Source organism: Tamandua tetradactyla, chromosome 8, assembly GCF_023851605.1.
Source record: "Tamandua tetradactyla isolate mTamTet1 chromosome 8, mTamTet1.pri, whole genome shotgun sequence".
NCBI classification, from domain to species: Eukaryota; Metazoa; Chordata; class Mammalia; order Pilosa; family Myrmecophagidae; genus Tamandua; species Tamandua tetradactyla.
Window position 1 is genome coordinate 103009805 of NC_135334.1, and position 20907 is coordinate 103030711.

Here is a 20907-nt window from a genome sequence, read left to right on the forward strand (position 1 = left end):
GCTCCTAGCCCTGCAGGAATGCTCATTCCCAGAGGGTTCATGGCTTCGCCTTCTTATCATCTCCTTAGGAAGGCTCCCCTATCTAAAGTAGTTCTCAGTCTCCAACGCCCTCCACTGCAGCCCCCTGCCTTTTATTCCTCATATGGCATTTTATCGTGGTCTATAACTGTATTCCTCATTGATTTATTATCTTTATCCCCTCCCCCATCAGAATTTAATTTCCAAGTGAATTCAAATCTTGTCTGTCAAGCTCTCCATTGTGTCATCAGAATGTAGGCACCTAGCCAATAATAGGCATTCAATAAATATTGAATAAATGAATGAAACCACACATTTGTTCGTTCAACAACTATTCATCCAAAGTTTACCAGGTGCCAAGAATTGTACTATAAAAGAGAATTTTCTCCTTTTTCGGAATGTATCTTCCTGCCCTTCTGCCACTTCCAGCCTCCACTCCTCACCCTCCTCTCACAGGCTGGCTTACTGCCTTTGCCGCCCTGTGGCTGACCAAAGCAAAGGAACCCAAAATAGCGCAGCTCTGTACCCGTGGCCTGCAGACCCTGGCAGCTGGCCAGACAAGGGAAGCTAAATGTTCCTGGGTCCAGCCTACTATTCAGCTGAAATAAAAGCCACGGTACAGTGAGCAATTAGAGAAAGAGGCCCAGACATCACTGGAGAAAGTGATTCCGATTTACAGGAACACACGGAGCTTGGCTAGGACACAGTCCTCCTCGCAGGCCTTGACTTTATCACAGCAAACAGGCCAAACCAAGAGCTTTCCTCCAGACACTGCAGCTGGCTGGAAAATGCATGTGATGATAAACACGTGTTGCTTCTCTTGTGACCTGGCAAATCAGATTACCTGCCTCAGACACACACGGGGGGTCTTTACAGAGAGGCAACCTGGAAATTAAGCTCTCTGAATGTTAACTGATTTGCTGTTGTTGTTTGCTGGAGCCTAAAATTACTCAGAAATTCTTATAGTCAGTGGAACAGAATATCTTTTTTTATTTATTTTATTGTCCCCTGATCCAGAGGCACTAACATCAGCCTTGTTCTTGGGGAGGAACCCAAACATTATCATTTAAAGACTATATTTACAAACGAAGTGGGATGGTAGTAAAACTGATGACCTTGCTGCTTCTGGAATCTCATAAAAAGTTTCCAAGCTGCTCCTCCCCAGAGCAAATAAGGGTGCTGCAGTTGCTAGGCCCCTGGCATGGGCCCAGCTGGGGCTATTACATTCCTCTCTCATAAACTTTCCTCTGAGGCTCCAAAAGCAGACTTGTCTGCTCGTCAGGGTGCTTAACTCTGGTGTACTTGGACCATTCAAACCCAGAGGTAGGGACAACACTGAAAAAGGGAGAAAGGAAGAATAGAGGCAACATTGTTTGAGGAGCTTTTATGTGCCAGGCACCATGCAAAGGGTTTTTCATTAATTTTCTCATACAGCTTTGTTACTTATTCATAGGCCAGCTGTCAATGGAAGCTTTAGCCCGTGTGCCCATGTATTGAAAATGTTTGTGGCAGAGATTGCTAATTTTGTTGGGATCACAATGAATCCTGTTTTAAAACAAACAAACAACAAAAATTCCCAATGGCCTTTGCAGTAGCCATGTCCAGCTAATATGGATCAGCTCAATAGAAGCAATTGGACATGTGTATGGATGGTAAGTCTGGGAATCTGCTTTACTGATGTCAAAGAGTCAGACTTGGCTGGCATTGAGTCATTTGTCCATTCTCCCTTCTTCTTCTAGATGCCTAGAGGAACCTCATGCATCTTAAGATCAAAAGGATGATCTTCAGATGGTGAAACAAGCCGAGGAGGTGAGTGGCCCCATCGCCCTGATCTGCCTGAGCCCTGCTTTCTTCATACCATAAGAGGCAGACTGTCAGGCCTCCCATGATCCTTCTCTCCTGTTGGTCACATCTCTGTATAATCCGCTTCCCTTGAGTATGGGCAGGAGCCATGAGTTATTTCTGGCCAACAGAATATGGCAATGGTGTTGGGATATCATTCCCAGGATTGTGTAATGTTATATAAGACAACTCCTCACCAGCAGACTTACTCTAGAGACGTTCTCTGTGGCCTGCTGAAGTAAGCAGCCATGGTGGGAAAGTCCATGTGGTAAGGAACTGCAGGCAGCCTCTAGGAATGGCGGGTAGCTTCTAGAAGCTGAAGGTTTCTCTCTAGCCAGCAAGAAGCCAGAGCTCTCAGTTCTACAGGACCGAGGAAAATAAATATTACCAACAACCTGAGTGGACTTGGAAGCGGATTTTCATCCCCAATGAAACCTCCAGACAAGAAAACAGCCCAGCCATGTGAAATCCTGAGCATAAGACCTGCTTAAGCTGGGCTCAGACTTCTGACCCATAGATACTGGGGGAGGAATAAATGAGTATTGTTTAAAAAGACTGATTTTGTGGCGATTTATTATACAGCAGTAGATCACTAATACATTTGTTTATGCCCCTCTGGTCAGCTTTCCATCATATATAGCCAAACTGATATACAACTGGCGGATACAAAGATAAGTACCTAGGGATTCCTCCCCAAATTGCTGAGGGATGGGAATTGACTCTGAGAGAAGGGAGAAGAGCAGGAGGGTGTTCGTAGTTGAAGAAAAAGCTGAGCTTTTAGATTTGCCTCCCAACAGAAGAACTGAATGTTCTTATTCAAATAGCATTAACTAGTTAGCTGCCTCCCAAAGCGTCATAGGTGACTAGAAATAAAGAAAGTTTGTTAAATAGCCACGCTTTGGGGGTAATTATGTCTTTGATCTGCAAGTAGGAAATCAAGGTGATATATCCCTCCTGTTAAAGTTTTTAGATTTGTTTGAGATCATTTTGAAATCTGAAAATAACAATAGCAGCTGGCATCTCTTGGGCACTTTCTGCATGCTAGGTGCTGTGCCAAGGATTTCACCTGATTTATCTCGTTAATGCTCATAGCCATCCTACAAGGCAGGAATGATTATTATTCCCATGTGATAGGTGAGAAAGCTGAGATTCAAGAGGTTAAGTGATGGGCCAGCAGGAGCCAGGGTTCAAACACCAGTCGTCTGGCTCCATACCCAAGGTACTTAACCATTATAATGTTTATTCAGATATAAAAGATGGGGGGGGATAATAAGAAGAGGGGGTGGAAAAAAAACACTTTCCCATAATGCAAACACGTGGGAGCAACCATGAATACCTTTGTTACATTTCCTAATAACAGAGATTAGACAACATATACAAATGTGTATCCTGCATCTTTGCTTTTTCAGCTAACATGCTATAAGCAGTTTTCATGTTACTCAAAGCTCCTTGTAGGCATTGGATGCCTTATACTTCAGTATCTGGGTGTGCCAATGTGTACCAAGCCCCTCCTCTAATATCAGACAATTTAGGATGGTTTCTATTTAGGGCTCTATGAATAAAGTTGCAATAAGGTATTGTATGTAAGGTTTCTCCACAATTTGAGTTTCCACATTAGGTAGAATCCCCAACTGGTATTACTGAATCAGAGAACAAAAGTGCACATAAGGCCACTCACTCTTCATGTCCAGGGAGGGACAGCTCTAGCTCAAAGCTGCCACTACGACTCAGAAACAAGGCAAGGAAGACATGTCTCTCTGGAATAGGAATGGCCCCTCCCTTGAACATTCCTGTGGGTTGATTTCTCCAAAAGGGATTTGAAGAGCTATTTACCTTTAGAAGGCCGGGTTTTTATTGTCATCTGGAATGGAGTACTTCTTCCAGAAGCTATAAAATTCGAGCTTAATATTTGGTAAACTTTCCTAGTGTTTGTGTTTCATAAGGTGTCTCACAGCCGTAGCCTCAGCCCTTTTTTATGTTCCTAAATAAACACCAGGGCCTGCACACTGCCTTCTGGTGTGAGCAGACCCCTGCCATTGCCAGCTGCTTCATCCTCATGATACCTGCCATCATCCCCACTTTCTCCAGATGTTCAAAAAACCCACAAACATCTCTAGCCCCAATGTCACAAAAACATGCTTTGTTTTCAAGGTAAACTGACTAAAGCTTTTTTAAAAAATTCAATGTGATGGCTAAATAACCCAGAAAAACAAGCTTCTCATCCTATCTGCTGAAGGTCATTGCTATAGGATGATGGAATCAAAATATTAGAATGGTTAGAGATGAATTGATTTTCATGATGAAAATAGCTAACATTTGCTGAACACTTACTATGTTACAAGACAATGGGCTACGTGGTTTTCACAGATGGTATTCTTTAACTTCAACACAATTCTATCAGGTAGAGAGATATGTAATTCTTTTTTTAACAGATGCAAGAACTAAGGGACGGGAGATAAATAGTTTTCCAGCTATTCCACCCAGTTATTAAAGCCAGAAAGGACCTCAGAGATCATTGAGGTCTCATACTTTACTCTTCGACTCCAGGGGCCACTGAGAGGGCAATGGGCTGGCCAAGAAGGGGAGATCCCAGCTCTCTACCCATCCTGCTGTCCTTTCCCCTTGTGGCAGGCAGAATAATGGAATAACAGTTGCCCAAACCTCTGAAGGTCCTAATCCCCAGAACCTGAGAATGTGTTACCTTACATGTCAAATGGGACTTTTTCAGATGCGATTAAGTCAAGGACTTTGAAATGAGGTGATTATCCTGGATTATCCAGGGTGGGTCCAATTAGATTGAGTGGGTCCAATCTAATTGCATATGTCCCGAAAAATGGAAAACCTTTCCTGTCTATGGTAAGAGAGAGATCTGACAATGGAGAAAAGGTCAGAGAGAGATGCCACTTTGCTGGCTTTGACGATGGAGGAAGGAGAATGTTTCCCCTGAACTGATGCAGAGAAACGCTAAGCCCAGGGCAAGGCCAGAGTAAGGCATGATGAATAATGTTGACCCTAAATCTCAATGTAGTGATTCTCGTAATCAAGGAGGATATAAATTGCAATGGGAGCACAGAGAAAGGGTTGGCTAGCTCTGCCTGGAAGGGATGGAAAGGCTTAATAAGGCAGGTGAACTGACCTGGGCCTTGAAGGGTAAGTACAGGAAAGGGCATGTTGGGTGACCTGAGATTGGCAGTCTTGTTTTTCTCTGCAATTCTATATTGACACACACTGAGAGTCTTTGGATTTCCTGCTTTGAAAATTCACATTTCTAACCCTGATTTTTCATTCTGTATAAATGATGGGTCTTCAAAAGTTAATGTTTGACTAGTTTTCTAAGCATATGTGGCAAAAACAATCCACCTGCCCCAACAACCTTATTCCTTGCTAACAGAATGTCCAGTGTATTCAAGATGGCAAGGTACCCAGCCCTTGAGGGTTGAATCATGATTGGTCTATGTCATCCATGGTTGTCCCAATAACACTGGCCAGATACTTATATTCCCAGGCTCCCTTGCAGCTAAGGATGGCCACACACCCAGTTTGTATCAATTAGATATAAAAGTTTGCTGGGAAGGCTCCTAGGATATTTTTTTTCTTCTTGATAAGATTGCATAGTCATTCCAGGAAAATGTTCCTTTACCATTGCATACCTCCATCCCCTGCCACCTTCCTACCTTTAGATGCTATTGTGATATCTGGAGATGTGACAGCCATTTTGAAATCATGAGGCAAGCAGCCAAAGGTTCCAATATCTACATGTGAACATTGGAAAGGTGCCTGGCATCTTGATGACACTTTCAAGTTGCTGCTTCCCCTTAGCTACCTACCTCCAGACTCCTGGTTATATGTGATAACCAAACATCTTTATGACTTAGGCCACTATCAGTTAGGATTTTTGTTACTGGTATCCAAACAATTCTAAATTATGCAGTTGTTTCCTGAAAGAGAATGATCTTTCTTCTCACCAGAAGTTTGAAGCTCTAAGACTAATAACAAGGTGGTAGTCTATGGCCAGTTAGCCAAATGAAGACCCAAGATAACATTTCCCCAATCTTAGAATCAGAAAACCTTTTCCTTCAATCCTCACAACCCAATGTTGATTCTTCTTTGGCTGGGAGGAGATATTTTCTCTTCTAATTTTATGTCTCTAAATATCACCCACAGCGCTTCATTACCCTTTGCATTTGGTCAGGCTTTTCCTCACGGTGGTCCCTCTAGAGGGCCTGACTATTTAGGAAAGTTGAACTTGTCAAAAATCAGGGACAGATTCTCCTTGGCAACTGCAAAGGTAAGCTGTCACCAGCTCTGTCAACAGTCACAGCAGAGAGAGAACTATTTATTCATTTAAGACCTTTATGAGTCACAGTCTAAATAGCCTCTGAACCCTCCCCAAACAAGTTGTACCCTGTCCCAGTCTCTGGGGAGAGAGCTTCCCACCCAGTACCACTTCAACACCACAGACTCTTGACTTTTGGCTGTCTAATCTTTGGACTGCACAAGTGGTCATGTTGTTAATGACTCTGAGTCATCATTTAGGGCATTCCTTCTGGAGTGTGTGTGTTTATGTGTGTAAATGTGTTTGTGTGTAAAGAGGAGAAGGAAGATGAAGGCCTACTGTGTCCTAGACACAATAGTATACTTCTCCTTGCTATGCCTCTGCCTTGCTGTATCCCCCTTCAAAATATAACCCACTCATTCTATGTCAAGGTTTCAAGTCCTGCTCTCTCTTGGTGACCCCCTCTTTTAACTTCCCTTTATTGGTCAGTGTCAGTTAGGACTCAAAGAACTAAACCATAGCCAGGTGGGATCTTCCCAGTGCTGAGGGTAAAGCAGATATAGGACAAGAGCTCCTCTTATTTAGTGTGTTGAGTTTTTTAATTAGAATTTTCTGTATTTGTTGTATAGTTCTACTCAGTCCCAAATTATACAAGAATATGACAATTCCTTTTGGAGTGGAAAAATTCCCAAGTAGTAATAATAGAATTCATGGAAAGCTTTGCTCCTTAATACTCACAAGTGTGGATATAGTTTAATTGTTAATTTCTCTCAGAATGTCTTTCCTAATCCCTAATTAAGTGTTAGATGCTCCATTTACAAGTCCCTCCAAGACCCTATACTTCCTCTGTGATAGCACTTATCATCCTGGCAATTACCTGTTCTCATGTCAGTCATCCCATGAAATTGCAAGGGCTATGAAGCTAGGTTCTATCTTTCATGTTACCAGTATCCAGAACATTTCCTGACACATAGTAGGCACTTCAAATAATATATATTGAATGATGAGGTAAAGAGAAGAGACCACCTTCTACAATTTCTACAACTAAGCCCATCCTAAAACTAGTCTTCAGACCCCTCAATTTGGTCTAAATTTGAAAGAGGAATGGGGACAAGACTGACCCAGTGGGTGTTTCTGGTATACTATCAATCGATAGTCATGACAATATCAATACATGAGAGCATGGACAAAGGCTCACACTTTTCTGTTTGGTACAGGGAAATCTAATCTTCCCTACTAGCTCTAAATGGCCATTAGAGCAGAACCTGAGATGCTGTTTGCATGCAGCCCACAAGACCATGAGAAAAATGTGGAGGAGGACATTGGGACAGACAGGCTGCATTTAGGGCCCTAGGATAAATGCTGTAGAATATGGGGGAGATGGAGTCAAAGCAAAAGACTTCTCAACGGGCTAGAACATCATTCAAGAGTAGGAGAAAGTTAAAGATCCAGCAATCTGTCCCAGAATATCACTTATTATCAATGGGTGGGCCATGTTTGTGATAGATCCTGCATGGTACTACTCTGGTAGAACCTCAGAAAACTTGTGCTTGGTCTTAATTTCCCAGCTGCAAACCCAAATACCACAAAATAGGTTGGTTTAAACAACAGGAATTTATCAGCTCATGGCTTCGAGGCTAAAAATCCAAATCCAGGTATCAGCAAGGCAATGATTTCTTCCAGAAGATTGCATTCTGGGATTGGCTGCCTGCCATCCTTGGGTCCTTGGCTTTCCTATCACACAGTAGTGCGTAAAGCAGTGTCTTTTCCTTTCTATTCTAAGTTCCTTTGACTTCGTTTCTTCTCTTTCCCGTGGCTTTCTCTTGCAATTACTGAATTTCTTCTACTTATAAAGAACTTCAGTAACTCTGATTAAGACCCATCCTGTTTCAGATGGCCACACCTTAAATAAAAATAACCTCTTCAGAAGGTCCAATTTGTAATAGGTTCACATTTGCAGGAATGAATAAAGAACATGGTTTGTGGGGTACATAATTCAACCTACCATACTTTGCCTTGAAATTCTAACACTGGAGGAGGAAGCCTTCCTTAGGAGCGGGTAGCCAAGGTCAACAGAGGGAGAGGAGAGACACCAGCTACTTGTTAAAGACCTTCAAGTGGGATAAAAGGCAACAACCAGCAAAATTTTCTGGTCCTCAATTAAACCACAGGAGCCTACCAGAATACTTCCAGTAAAAAAATAAAGGATGTGGGAAGTTTAGGAGCTGAGCAAAAATGCTGAAAAGAAGCCTAAGTCAGACATAACTGGTCCAGCTTTCCATTTTCCTGGCTATTTAGCCAACAGTTAGTAACTCCTAAACATAGGTTCCTAAACAATAGGTTCTTCAGCCATAGGATGGGGAAAAAATAGGCTCAAGTGTTACAGGTTTGCTGTAGGAATTAAATTGCAAATTTATAGTCCCTGGCCCATAAGTTTTTAATACATACAAATGTTATTTTCACCACCCAGGCCAGGTTACAATGTTACAATGAGACCCACTGGCTTGAATGTTTGCTCCCAGGCTGGCAAGGCCAGGGAATTCCAAGTTTTATCAGCCATCTTCCAGTGCCTAAAACACCACTTGATGCCCATCTCTATCTTCTATCTTTAAAACACCTGACCCTCTCACACAACCGTACCACCTTATCCATAAATTCAGGTCATACGTTTCTACCTAAACCTATCCAGAACCTTCCTCACTTATCTCTTGACCTTCTCCATATCCAATCCAGATTTTATGTTTTATTTAAAATCCCCATCCATCCTGAACCTACTGGATTTTGCATCTGTTCTCTCTGGCCCTTGACTCCAAGAATCCTTCATAAACTCTGGCTTGGGTTTGCCTGCTGACTCTGCTGGCTTCCTACTTCCTTGATAAGAAATCTTTTCAGGTTTCCAGGTCCCACATCCAAGGTCACAGCCAACCCAGTCAGCTGGCTTCCTGATTGAACAACCAAACCTTCTGGGTTCAAACACCTGGCACAGAAACCTGGCACAGGAAACATGGGTGGAATCCAATGGTCTCAGGTTTCATGTCCATTACCATCACTGGAATGGGGTTGGGCCCTTACCCCCAACCAGGCCAAAAGCTCATGGGAAATAGTCATCTGCTTCAGGCCAAAGGACAAGGAAAAATATTCCTTGGTAAACAAGTATAAGTGTGGAAATGAGCCTAAAAACTATCAATCACCCTGACCTGAAAAACACTTTCAATCTGAAATGCAGAATACCCCAAGAACCCAGAGAACATATCGTTAACAAGTTTCAGGGAATGGTTGCCACCAATTAAATTATTTTTCTTGGGACCATGATAAAAAAGGGAGGGAAGAAACTTCTCGAGCTCCCAACATTTGCCAGTTATTTTCTTGTGCAATCCACGTGACATCCTATAACCTTGACTGTGGCATTTTTCGGTGAGCTGTAAGACACAGTTCAGGTTAGTAATTTACCCCAACAGCCAAACATCAACACAGCAGCCAAGTCTGGACTCAAGCCCATCTCTGTCTCCAAATCCCAAGACCTCAGCACTCTCCTTCCCTAATACTAACCATAAAAATGCAAGCCTCACCTTCTGGAGGTAGCAGTTACCAAGAGACATAATGTCTTTCCTTGGCAGCCATTTTACCCTTCCCTTTTCCCACTGAGGTGTCTCTGTTAAGACCCTAACCAGCCAGTAAGCAATTGGACTTTATTCTGCTGAAGGCCCTTTTGTCCACATTCATCCCCTACCTAAAAAGGCAGTATAGTATAGTCACAGTAACTAAAACCGGCTCCAGAACCAGACAACCTGAGTCCAAACCTGACCCAACCCATTACCACTGTAAGACTTTTGGGCAAAGTGTTTAGCCTTTCTATACCTCAGTTTCCCCACCTATAAAATGGAGGTAATAGTGGTAACCTACCTCATAGATGGTTGTGGAGACCGAAAGAGTTCATACAAGTACTGACACATATTAAGTGTTTGGTGAGTTTTAACTCCTATTACAAGTCATTTTCACAACCCTTTGATGAGGTTTTTACAACTCACTGGGCAGATGAGAAAACTAAGGCAGAGAATGGTTAATACTTTGCCCAGGGTCACACAACTCATCAGAGGCAAGCCTAAGATTAGAGAAAAAAGGTCCCCGAGTTCTAATCCAGGTTTCTCTCTCCTCTTGCTCACTCAACCAAGAGGCAGAAGCAGCAATTAAACTGTTGATGCAAGGCATAATCCTCTCTCCAAAGTTCACCCTGTCACATGAACCACAATGAAGTCACCACAAACATCCATTTATTTATAAACCTACAACATTAACCTCTTCACTTAAAAGCCTCTTGGAAACTTGCTGGTTAAAAGCATTTCAGATTGTGTCAGCAAAACACATTCACATGACGTCTTGTCTCCAGATGCCTTTGAAAACCTGTTCAGAATCCCCGGTTCCCTCGCCTAGGGACTCTCCTCTGCTCTCCGTTCTTCTAAGGTTTCCACAATCGGGTGTAGGTATTCTCTAAAAGCTCTTTCTCTTTTGAAAAATTCCCATGATTGAGTCATGGCAAAATCCAAGGAAAACAAATGCTGCCAAAGGTTTCAACATTTACATAAGCTCTTAATTCATCCTTCCAGTTCCTTACAGTGTGACATATCAATTACACTGCTTGTTGGGCCCAGGAACAGGGTTTCAGATGATGTTTTGCCTTAGAAAATGCAGAGGTGCCTTTGAAAATTGTGCTTTGGGAGGGTTGCAAGCACCTTAGGAATGGGTTCCAGTTTCTCCCTTTCTAAGAGTTCGGTCTTCAGCTGCCTTCACAATTATTCATTCATTTAATAAATATTTAGTGGGTTCTCACTACGGGGACCTGCTAAGTGCCAGGAGTATAATAATGAGTAAAAAAGATGTGAACCCAGGCTTCAAGGGCTAGCCAGACGTGATGAGAGTGTAGAACAGGGGGACATGAACTTGACTGCATCTGGGAGTCAGGAAGGCTTCCCCTAGTAAATGTTTCAGCTGCAATCTGAAGGTTTGGGGGATGGAACCTTGTAGGCAGTGCATGTACAAAGCAGGGTGACTGACGTAGAAAGAGAGTGGGTATGGGAAGACAGGAGATGACATAAGTGTGCTAGACCCATCTTAATTGTAAGGGCAATGAGAACCTTTAAGAGGTTGTAGCCACTATATTAAAGTCATCATCGACTTGGTTACTATTAAGATATTCTTCCTTGTATTGTGGTTATTTCTCTTTAATTTCAACTGTCACAATAGTGATCAATTTTCTAGCACCGTGTCTTCTTTACTATTTACATTGTGTATATTATCTCAGCCGATCTTCACCCCAACCCTGTATCATTATGCCCATCTTATAGATGAGAAGAGTGATGCTCAAAAAGGGCAAATAATTTGCTCAAGGTCATACAGATGAGACAAGATTGGATTCCAGATCTCTCTGACTCCAAAGTCTAAGTTTTTAGGAGCAATTCAATACTGCAAATTCCCTGAGGGCAAAAGCATGCATGGTCTTTCTGATTCTGCTTGGTTTGCCAGTGCTGGCCCATGTTGGAACTCAGTACAGGTGTGTGGCATTGACCTGTTCACTTCTCCAAGCCTCTAGTCCATCCCTCCCCACTTCACCATACCTGACATTTCCATACCACTCACTACATGCCTGTTATGATTCCAGCATGTTATGTGTATAAGCACATTTCACTCTTTACCACAAACTATAAAGGAGATACTATTATTTTCCTCATTTCCCTTTTATAGATGAGGAAGTAGAGTTACAGAAAAGTAGTTTGGCCAATGGCACCCAGTCATAAGTAGTCCCATAAGGATTCTAACCCAGGCAGGCTGGGTCCAGAGGTTGGACTTGTAACAACTGTATCCTATTATTCCTCTCACAATCCAGCCACACAGACCACCTTTACACTTCTTGGAAAACTCACCAAATGTCAAAGTTCCTTCCCATATATCCTTCCTTCCTACCCCTAACTTCATTTTTTATGAGCTCCCACTTTTCCATCCTCTGGGATACTTGCTCTGGGTGAGTGCCCCTTAAAGCCCTGTACTTCCCCTATCCCAGCACACACCACATAAACTACGTATTTCAACTTCTGATGTACTCATCCACCACACACACTTGATTTGAAGGTGTAAAAGGCAAGGTTTAAGCTGCACAGACATTGTCATATCCACAATGTCTGGTGCATGGTAGGGCTCCATCATTATTATGAAATGAGTAAATAAACACATGAATAAGTGAATAAACACTGGATAATTCTTTTTTATACTTGAACTACCAGGCATCATTCAAAGTCGCTAAATGAACAGATGAATTTTTCCCTTCTGTGTTTTTTTTGTTTGTGTTTTTGTTTTTCTCAAGACTTTTTGTTTATAAAACCCAAAGAAAAATGTCTGAAGAACATAACTCAAGAATGAGACTGTTAGTTGACAGGGAGCATAAAGAAAAGTCAGGATCCAGAATTTTATTACAGCTAGAATTGGGAAAACAAAACAAATCCTGAGGTCTGTCCCAAACCATTAGGCATAGGAGCCATCTGAGCAGTGGCCTCATGCAATTAACATCTGCCTGTCCCTCCTAGAGGTTGGAGCCCACAGAAGCAAGTCAAGAGGTGATAGGGAAAGCCCAGGAGGCTCCGAGGGGGAACACGGAAGCAGGCGTCCACTGTGATTGTTCCTAAGCTGCAGGACAGCGGCTGTTCTGGGCACTTCAGGAAGTACTTGCTCTAAGAGGCCCTTCCAGCTATTGTCGAAGGGCCAAGCCTGCTGAGCTAGCACCGGGACAAGCTGCCCCTCCAGGCCAAGGGTCCATCCAGGGCACTGAGGGCAGGAAGGTGACGGGGCAGGGGGCCAGGGAGGCATGCTTAGCCCAGGAGGGAGTTTTAAGCTCCATCAGATCTTCTTCAGGCCACCAATGCCAGGAGTCACCTGCCTCTAGGTGTATTTCTGACTCCTCTGGCTTCGCACTAACCTGATTCTTGATAGACCAGATGCTGCCAGTGATATCCTGGCTGGATTAGCAAGGACCACCAGACAGTGGCAGTATCAGGGTTTTTGCAGTCAGAGATGGGGACCTGAACATTGACTCCACCCTTCTAAGTGCCCTTGGGTGCTTCTCAATCTCCTCTTCCTCTTCCCTAAAAGACCCTGAGAGTCATGAGGATGAGGTGAGCTAAGATTGATGAAGCTGTCAGGTATACAATGGCAGTGGGGAAATCCTAGTTTCCTTCCTTCTCCTAAGCAGCTGGGCAGGAGAGGAGTGGGTGTGGAGGGGGAGGGGGAGACAGGGCAGAAGATGACACGTTTTGCTGTGATCCTCCCTATCACAGGCAGCAAGGCCTGGGCCCCGAGCCCACACCAGCCTGAATTCTCCAGACAGCTGCCCTGCTTCTCTGTTTGGCCTTGCCCGTGACTCCTGATTGAACCCTGAAAAGCCTCTGCTCCCATGACAACAAAGAAGAAGAGTGACGCAGATATGTGTCTCTCAAGGTCACTAGCCACAGAGAAAGACCAGGCTTCCACATCTCTACCCTGAATCCATGCCAGGATTACAGACCAACTCTCTGCATTCCCTCACGGCCCCAGGAATCCTCAGTGACTCCTTCCACCTGGCTGCAGCTCACCCAAGCCCCTTTCTCCTGATCATTGAGGGGCAAAATTGGCCAGGGTCAAGGAAAGAGTGCCCAAGTATTCAGTCCTTGTAGCCAACCTTATATAATAGCAGCAGCATTTACTGAACACTGTATGCCAGGCATTGTCCCAAGCAGCTTAAATGAACTCGCTTAATTGTTCCAGCCATCTTTTGCGTTGGGTGCTGTTTATGTCCCCGTCTATCAAAAGAAGAAACTTGAGTCTCAGGGAGTTTACTTGCTGGCCCGAGGCCACAGAACTGGTGAGCTGCAGGTTAAATTTGAATCTAGTTCTGCAGATCCAAGGCCAGTGCTTTTGTGTTTTGTTTTGTTTTCTCACCATGACACTGAGTCCCAAACCAAACCAAACTGGCAGCCTGTATTCTTCAGAACGACACTGCAAAATGGCATTTCCTCCAGCAAACCCACCTTTATAACTCCCGAACTAAGTTTAAAGAGTAAAGAAGGTGGTTGGGTGTTCTTCCAAGAGAGAGAAGGCAGGAAGCCTGATGAATCAGTCTTCTCTCTGCTACCAGCTGGGAGTGTGATCCTGGACCAGTCTGTCTCTCTCTCTCTCTGGCCCCCAGCAAACTCATCTGCAAAAGGAGAAGGCTAAATTAATTTGACTTATGGCAAGATCCCTTACAACACTGGCATTTCATGATCCTATGGGACAACGACCATTTATTGAGTATTTGCTCAGGGCCAGGGACTGTACCAAATATTTTACACAATCACAAAAGAATTGTAGCTAATGTTGGCCAGGCATTGACTAGTTTCCAGGCTCTGCTGTAAGTAGTTCTCCTGTGTAGTATCTTATTTAGTCCTCAGAACAACCCTAAGGGACAGTACCAGTATCCTTATCCCACCCTGGCTTCCAGGAAATTGAGACTCAGAATAGTGATGCAAATTTACCCAAGGCCACCCAGCCAGTAACTGATGCTGCTGGGATTTGAACCAGGATTTATCTGACCAAATCCCTATACCATTCACAGTACATCCTCAACTTCAGGCAAGGGAGGAGGCCAGGAATACAAACTGTGGTTATTTACTTGCCCCCCAACTGCTCATCTGCAGTTGTTTTTTGCTGTGGGAACCATCAATCATAATGTGATTTAAACGGGCTGGAAAGAGTGGGGCCCTCCAGCTTACCACCGTCCAGAGTCCTTGCTGTTAGCTTCAGTGACGACACCAGTTGGAAGGCCTGCCTTTGAAAATGAACTGATCCAGTTCGGGGAGGGGTCCCCCTTGTTTACTTGGTCAAAGCCCCAAAGCTAAACTGTCTGCCTAACAGTTCAGAATAGTTTCTCTGAGCTAAAAAGCCAACTCCATGTGCTCAGCCGGAACACCCGAGACCCTCACACACATCAGGGAAAATGCCAGGAGCTGCTGCCTATGGTGAAAGGAGTTCCCTCGCCCCAGGATAAACTAGAGGCTGCCTCCTCTCCCCACCCCACCCCACCCCCAAAGTAAGCTTAGCAACTCTAGGAAGCAGCCCCAGCCTGAAGGAGCTCACTTTTCCAGGAAGGGGCATGAAAGGCAAAAAGGCCCAGGGGCTGTTTGTCTCACAGCGAGAGGTCATTAAGTCACTGACGGGCACACTGAGGCAGTTCTCACTGGCCCAGCCACAAAGCTCATTAATGTCCAGGCTGAATTGCCATAGCTGTCTGAAGGAAGGGTGAGGGAGTTCTTGCTGTCCAGAGGAAAGGTATCCAGCAGGCAAATAAGGGAGAGCTGCCATGGCGTGGTGGTTCTCGGAGCAACCATCCAGGGGCAGCAGAGTTCGAACGGAAAGAATCTTCCGATAAACTGCCCTTCTGTGAGGGCACCCACTACAACCAAGGTCATCACGTCGCGTTAACTACTTCACGCCTTGAAAATGGTTTCTAATTGTAGTTCAGCACCTTCTTCACTCTTTCAACCAAAATTAAAAAAAAAAAAAGTAATATTTGGAAGAAAAACACAAATATAGTCACTTTCACAAATAGTGTGGGCAAGCCAAGGGCTCCATTTCTTACTTGTGGGATGATCACTCTTGACCCCCACAGCACTGGCCACTGCATTTCTTCCCCACTGTACACTGATAGATCTATAAATCACTCTGCACAGTCGTTGGCCTTAAGCCATACTGGTGAAGTCTCAGTCCTAGGCCCAGGAGAGACACTGGGCTTTGGGGTCACACAGGTCTGGTTCCAATGACCAGTGCAGCCATTTTATTTCCTCAAGATCCTAACAAGTTGCCTAAGGCTCCTGGGCCTTGGCTTTCTCTTCTACAAAAGGAGGTACCACCAACCTTGAAAAATTGTAATAAGACTCAAAAAAGATAATGTTTGCAGAAAGCATCTAGCACATAGTAGCTACTCAAATTTCGTCCTTTCCCCCTTCTCACACCAGACAAAGGAAACATCACATTAATGGAAGAAACACACTCACACACACCCCTTGCAACCCAAACTGTTTTGCACAAAATGTACAGTTATTCCACTTTCATTTGCTAATCCCAGCACTTGCGCCCCAAATTCCCAAACCCTGATCCCCACACTAAGAAAATGTGTGAAAGTCTGCCAAGGTAGCACATAAGGTCTACAGGAGAAGGCTGGGAGGTCGCACTGCCCAGTCCCTGCCAGGGCTGTTGCCCATCAGCCCTCTTGCTGATTTGAGGCTCTGCAGTGAAGCTTCCTGATGTCAGAGCGATTCTCACCAATGTCAGTCTGCAGAGACCGCTCTGCATTCTCTCAAAGAGGACACCAGCTCCACCCAAGAGAGATGTGAGCACCACGGAGGATGACATCCTTTAGCAAAGTGAGTAAGAGTTTAGGCTCTGAAGTGAAGCTCCTGGTTTGGACCTTGTCTCTGTCCCTTTCCTGTGTGACGTTGGCAGAGTCACCTAACCACACCAAGCAGAATCACGCCATCCATGAAATGAGGTTGCTACTGGTACGTACCTCATAGGGCTACTGTAGGATTGCTTGAGATCATTCATTTAAAATATTTAACACAGTACCTGGGATCTTATGACCTGGCCATTAAAATGTATAGATCATTTGCATTCTGAAAAGAGCTCTGATTTTTGCACACACATTCCACCCCTAGGGACTGGTCAGGACCTGCTCTGGGTACTATCCCTAAATTCTCCTCTAACCTTCATAATACCCTTGGGAGTAAATATTTCCCTCACTGGAGGGGCAGTGTAGCAGAATGATTGAGAATATTCTAGCTGATTAAGAGCCTTGACTTGGCCACTTACTACCTGTGTGACGTAAGGCAATTGGCTTAACCTCTCTGGGCTAGTCACCTTGTCCAGTAAAATGGGAATTACTATACTTAGCTCATAAAGTGGTATGAGGATTAAATAAGTTAATAAATATAAAGCACTAAGAAGAAATCAGTAAGGCACATAGCAAACACTCAATAAAAAATGGCTACTCATATTTTACAAAGACTGAAAGAGAGGATCAAAGAGGTTAATCAATTCATCCAAGGCCACATCAGCTGGTCAGCAGCAGAAGCAGAATGTAAAGCCAAGTGAATTTAACTCCAAAGCCTATGGAATGTTTGTTCTACTTCTCTTTATCACTTACCTGGTAAGAAAATATTCAAGACTTTTCTAGTCAGAAAAAAAAAGAAAAAACAGGGCTAAAGAAAGTTGAGCTTGGGCCTTAGGGAGAGTGATGGTATCTCAGGCAGAAGTAATAAAGACAGAAAAAGGGAACTGGTTTCTGGGGAAAGATGGTCAATTACATAATGTCACAAGAAGCTAACTCGGGCAAATAAAACAATAGTGTTTAGGGCCATATTTCCGCCTGTGAGTACCTCTGGCATTCAAACCAGCTTGAAAACCCCTTTGAGGAGCTTTTCAGACAAGCTGTTCAAATTCTGTTGAGGGGAGAGAAGGCGAGTATTGGTGGCATTGTGTTTTTGCAGAGGTGGTTTTTCTATGCACAGACCCTCCCTAGGGCCAGTCCTCAGGGACGCACCATTCCAAAGCACTAAAGTAAACACGTTTGTATCTTTATGCCAAGGCCACTGCCTGCAGGTCACAGAACCTGGAATCCCCGAGCCTGGGAACAGCACAAACGTGGGGAGAGGCAGGGGGCTGGCGGCCAGGGCGTGGTAGAGACAAAGACTCCATGTAATCAACATCGACTGTAGGATTTGCAGTGATTAATTTTCCTTTTTAATGTTTTTCTTTAGCAGTGAGCACATATTCCTGCGGCGATTAGAAACAAAGCTGTTAAAAGTAAGCAGTTAGGGAGGTGCACCAGTGGCTCAGTGGCAGAATTCTCTCCTGTGCCAAAGACCTGGGTTCAATTCCCGAAGCCTGCCCACGCAAAAAGAAAAAAAAAAAGTAAACAATTAAAAGATGCATGTTGTCATTTCTGGGTTGTGGGATTTACTAGTGGTTTGTGGGGCCACTTTTTTCTTTTGTGTTTTCTGTTTTACTCCATTTTCTGTTTTAAACTGTAATGTCTTCGGAGGTAGAAGAAAAAAGAACAAATGCTATTAAAACTCAAACAAGAACAATTTCATGTAAGTGTGAGCTCTGGCTACCTGGGATCCCCAGACTCCTGTCACAACATGTTGAAGGTGGAATTAGGTAATGTCCTCCTTCAATGAAGAGGAAAACCTGCCAAGAGGAGGTGGCTGCTCTCCCAGGAGTATCAGGCACAGGTAATTCATTCCACTGGCACCACCAAACTGAAAGATGAGTTCATTTTTTTTAATTGTTGTTGCTATCAACTGACTAGCCTGATTATTTTTACCAAAGCGGGGGAAAAAAACAAAAACAAATTGTTTTCATGTGATCAAAATTCACATTGTGTCAATTAACTCCATTCTTCTAGCCAAGAAGGAAAAGTCCTAGTTCCCTTGAGACACTATAGAGGGCTGTTGATTCAAATGTGAAGATAATGGAGCTCCTCAGGAATATAATTTCTGCCAGGAAAGAGTAGGACTGGGCCAAAGTCAATGCCCTCATTTTTCATTTTTGTGTTTCTTCTTTGGAAAAGAGGTAAAAAGAAAGACAGAGAGAGAGAAGAGAAAGGAAGAAAAGAAGGAAAGAAATATGGAGGGAATGAGAAAGGAAGGAAGGAAGGAAAAAAGGAGGAAGGGAGGGAATTGTGAAAACTAAGAAGAGTAGTGTTGACTATTAGAATGCAATGATAGTATCTAGGACAAAAGGAGCCTTAAAAAATAGCTCTTTCCATCCCCTCATTTTTCTGATGAGAAAGCTAGGCCCAGAGAAGTTAAGTAATCTGTCCATTTCAAACAGTTACGTGATGATAGAACTAAGATTACAAGCCAAATTTCCTAATTCCTGGCCCAGCCCACTTGCGACTCTGCACACTATGCCTTCAGGTGCGGGGAAGTGTGTGTGGCCTACCCAGCTCGTTACAAAGGGCTCGACGTTTAAAGGATTAAACATTTGGATGATGCCTTGGGAGTATTCCTTCAAAGTCGGTTCTCTCAAAAGAGGTGGATCAAAGAAGGCTGATGGAAAGAGGGGCCTGTATCAATTTAGAGTACTCTTAACTGGCAGTAAGAGAAAATGTGACTCAAACTGGCTTAAGTAATAAAGGAGATTTTGTCAGCTCCTTTGCCCATAACTGAAAATGCAGTAAGTAGGGCCACCTTCAAGGAAAGCTTGTTCCAGAGGCTAAATTAAATCCCTAAAGATCCAATTTCTCTCCATCTCCTTGCTCTGCTTTGGGCAGTATCATCTTACTCCCACAGCTAGCTCCTCAGTGGCTCTAACTCAGAGACTCAGGATAAATCGTTTCCCTTCCCTGGACTCAACTTCCTCCTCTGTTGGGGGGTCAGTCACTAAATGACCTGTAAGAACCCTTCAACCTCTAACAATGTTTCTCAAAATGTGGACCACAGGTCATCTACATTAGAATGGTCATCTAGAATGTTCGTTAAAACATGCATTTCCTACACCCACGTACACTTTATTATTATCTCCTGGAAGAACAGGAATCTACGTTTTAAACAAGCTCACCCAGAAGATCTATGTGCCAATGAAGTTTGATAAGCATTTGTTCCCACGGCAATAAAGCCTAGAACAGGAAATAAATTATGGCTCATAGGCCAAATCCTGCCAGGAGAGTAAGAATGGCTTTTACATTTTTAGAGGGTGGTTGAAAACAATAGAACCACACACAAAGAAGACTATGCAACAGAGACTTTACATGGCCCACAGAGCCTAAAATATTTACAATCTGGCTCTTTATAGAAAACGTTTCCCAACCCCTGGCCTAGAACAATGAGGCCGTTGGATGGCAGAAAGAGAGGCAGGGGATGGATTTGAAATTTTGTAGGGATGATGGGGTCAAGATTTCCTGGGAGAAGAAGTTTTCAATGCTCTATCAGCTACATGGAGAAATAAGCAAATGAAAAAAAAATAAAATGTGCTCAGGTTCTGAAATTTAACAAAACATCTTTTCCAGGGGTCTCTGTCTGGTTCACCCAATGTCTGATAGTGACATAAGGGCCAGCTGGGGTCCAATAAAGGCTCAGCAATGACAAGATCAACATCATCACACACCCTCTTTGCCCTGAAAGCCACCCATCAGATCTTACCCCCCTTCCTCTACCTCCCCATTGTAGGGAACATTCTGAGGCTGGTCTACTGTGTGTGGCTCCTTTCTATGCCTTTCCTGCAACTACTCTGCAAACTCACCAGCTAAGGAATCTCCAGGTAGGACAACTCATAGAAGCTGGGTGTTCAGGGAGACACCTTGGATCAGACATAATTTCCCAGAGACTTGACCAGAAAGAGATCCCAGTCTTTTCCAGACAGTAAGCATGAGAGTCTTTAGGTTAGTAATAATAGTGGGCAAGGCCAGACCTTTGGGAATCAGGCAGCCCTAAGAGCGAATCTGTCCCTGAACTTGATTATTTACTCTACACCTTTAGACCTGTACGGTCCAAGAAGGTAGCCCTCAGCCACATACGGCTATTTACATTTTAATTAATTAAAAGTAAATGAACGGCACAAGTATCCTAGCACAGCCATTTCCAGATGGAGGCCCAGAGCCATCAAGAGTGCACGGACAGGGAGACCAGGACAAGGAAGTAAGCCAAGCTGCTTTCCTTAAATGAGCTACCCTCATGCGTGCCGCCCCCACCCCTTCCCCTTTGACTTAC

General features: G+C 43.8%; 2 long non-coding RNA genes across 3 annotated transcripts in view; one reads left to right on the forward strand and one right to left on the reverse strand.

Moving 5' to 3' along the window:
• The first annotated feature begins 1274 nt into the window (after positions 1-1274).
• On the forward strand, positions 1275-2068 carry LOC143643709 (uncharacterized). The gene is made up of 3 exons (XR_013156338.1): positions 1275-1341; positions 1472-1670; positions 1758-2068. It is a non-coding gene; the product is annotated as an uncharacterized LOC143643709 (long non-coding RNA).
• Positions 2069-12618: 10550 nt separating this feature from the next.
• LOC143643710 (uncharacterized) overlaps positions 12619-20907 on the reverse strand; it is a 97246-nt gene continuing 88957 nt past the window's right edge. For both annotated transcript variants that reach the window (XR_013156339.1, XR_013156340.1), the window contains exon 3: positions 12619-14354. This is a non-coding gene — a long non-coding RNA (uncharacterized LOC143643710). The remainder of the gene's footprint in view (positions 14355-20907) is intronic.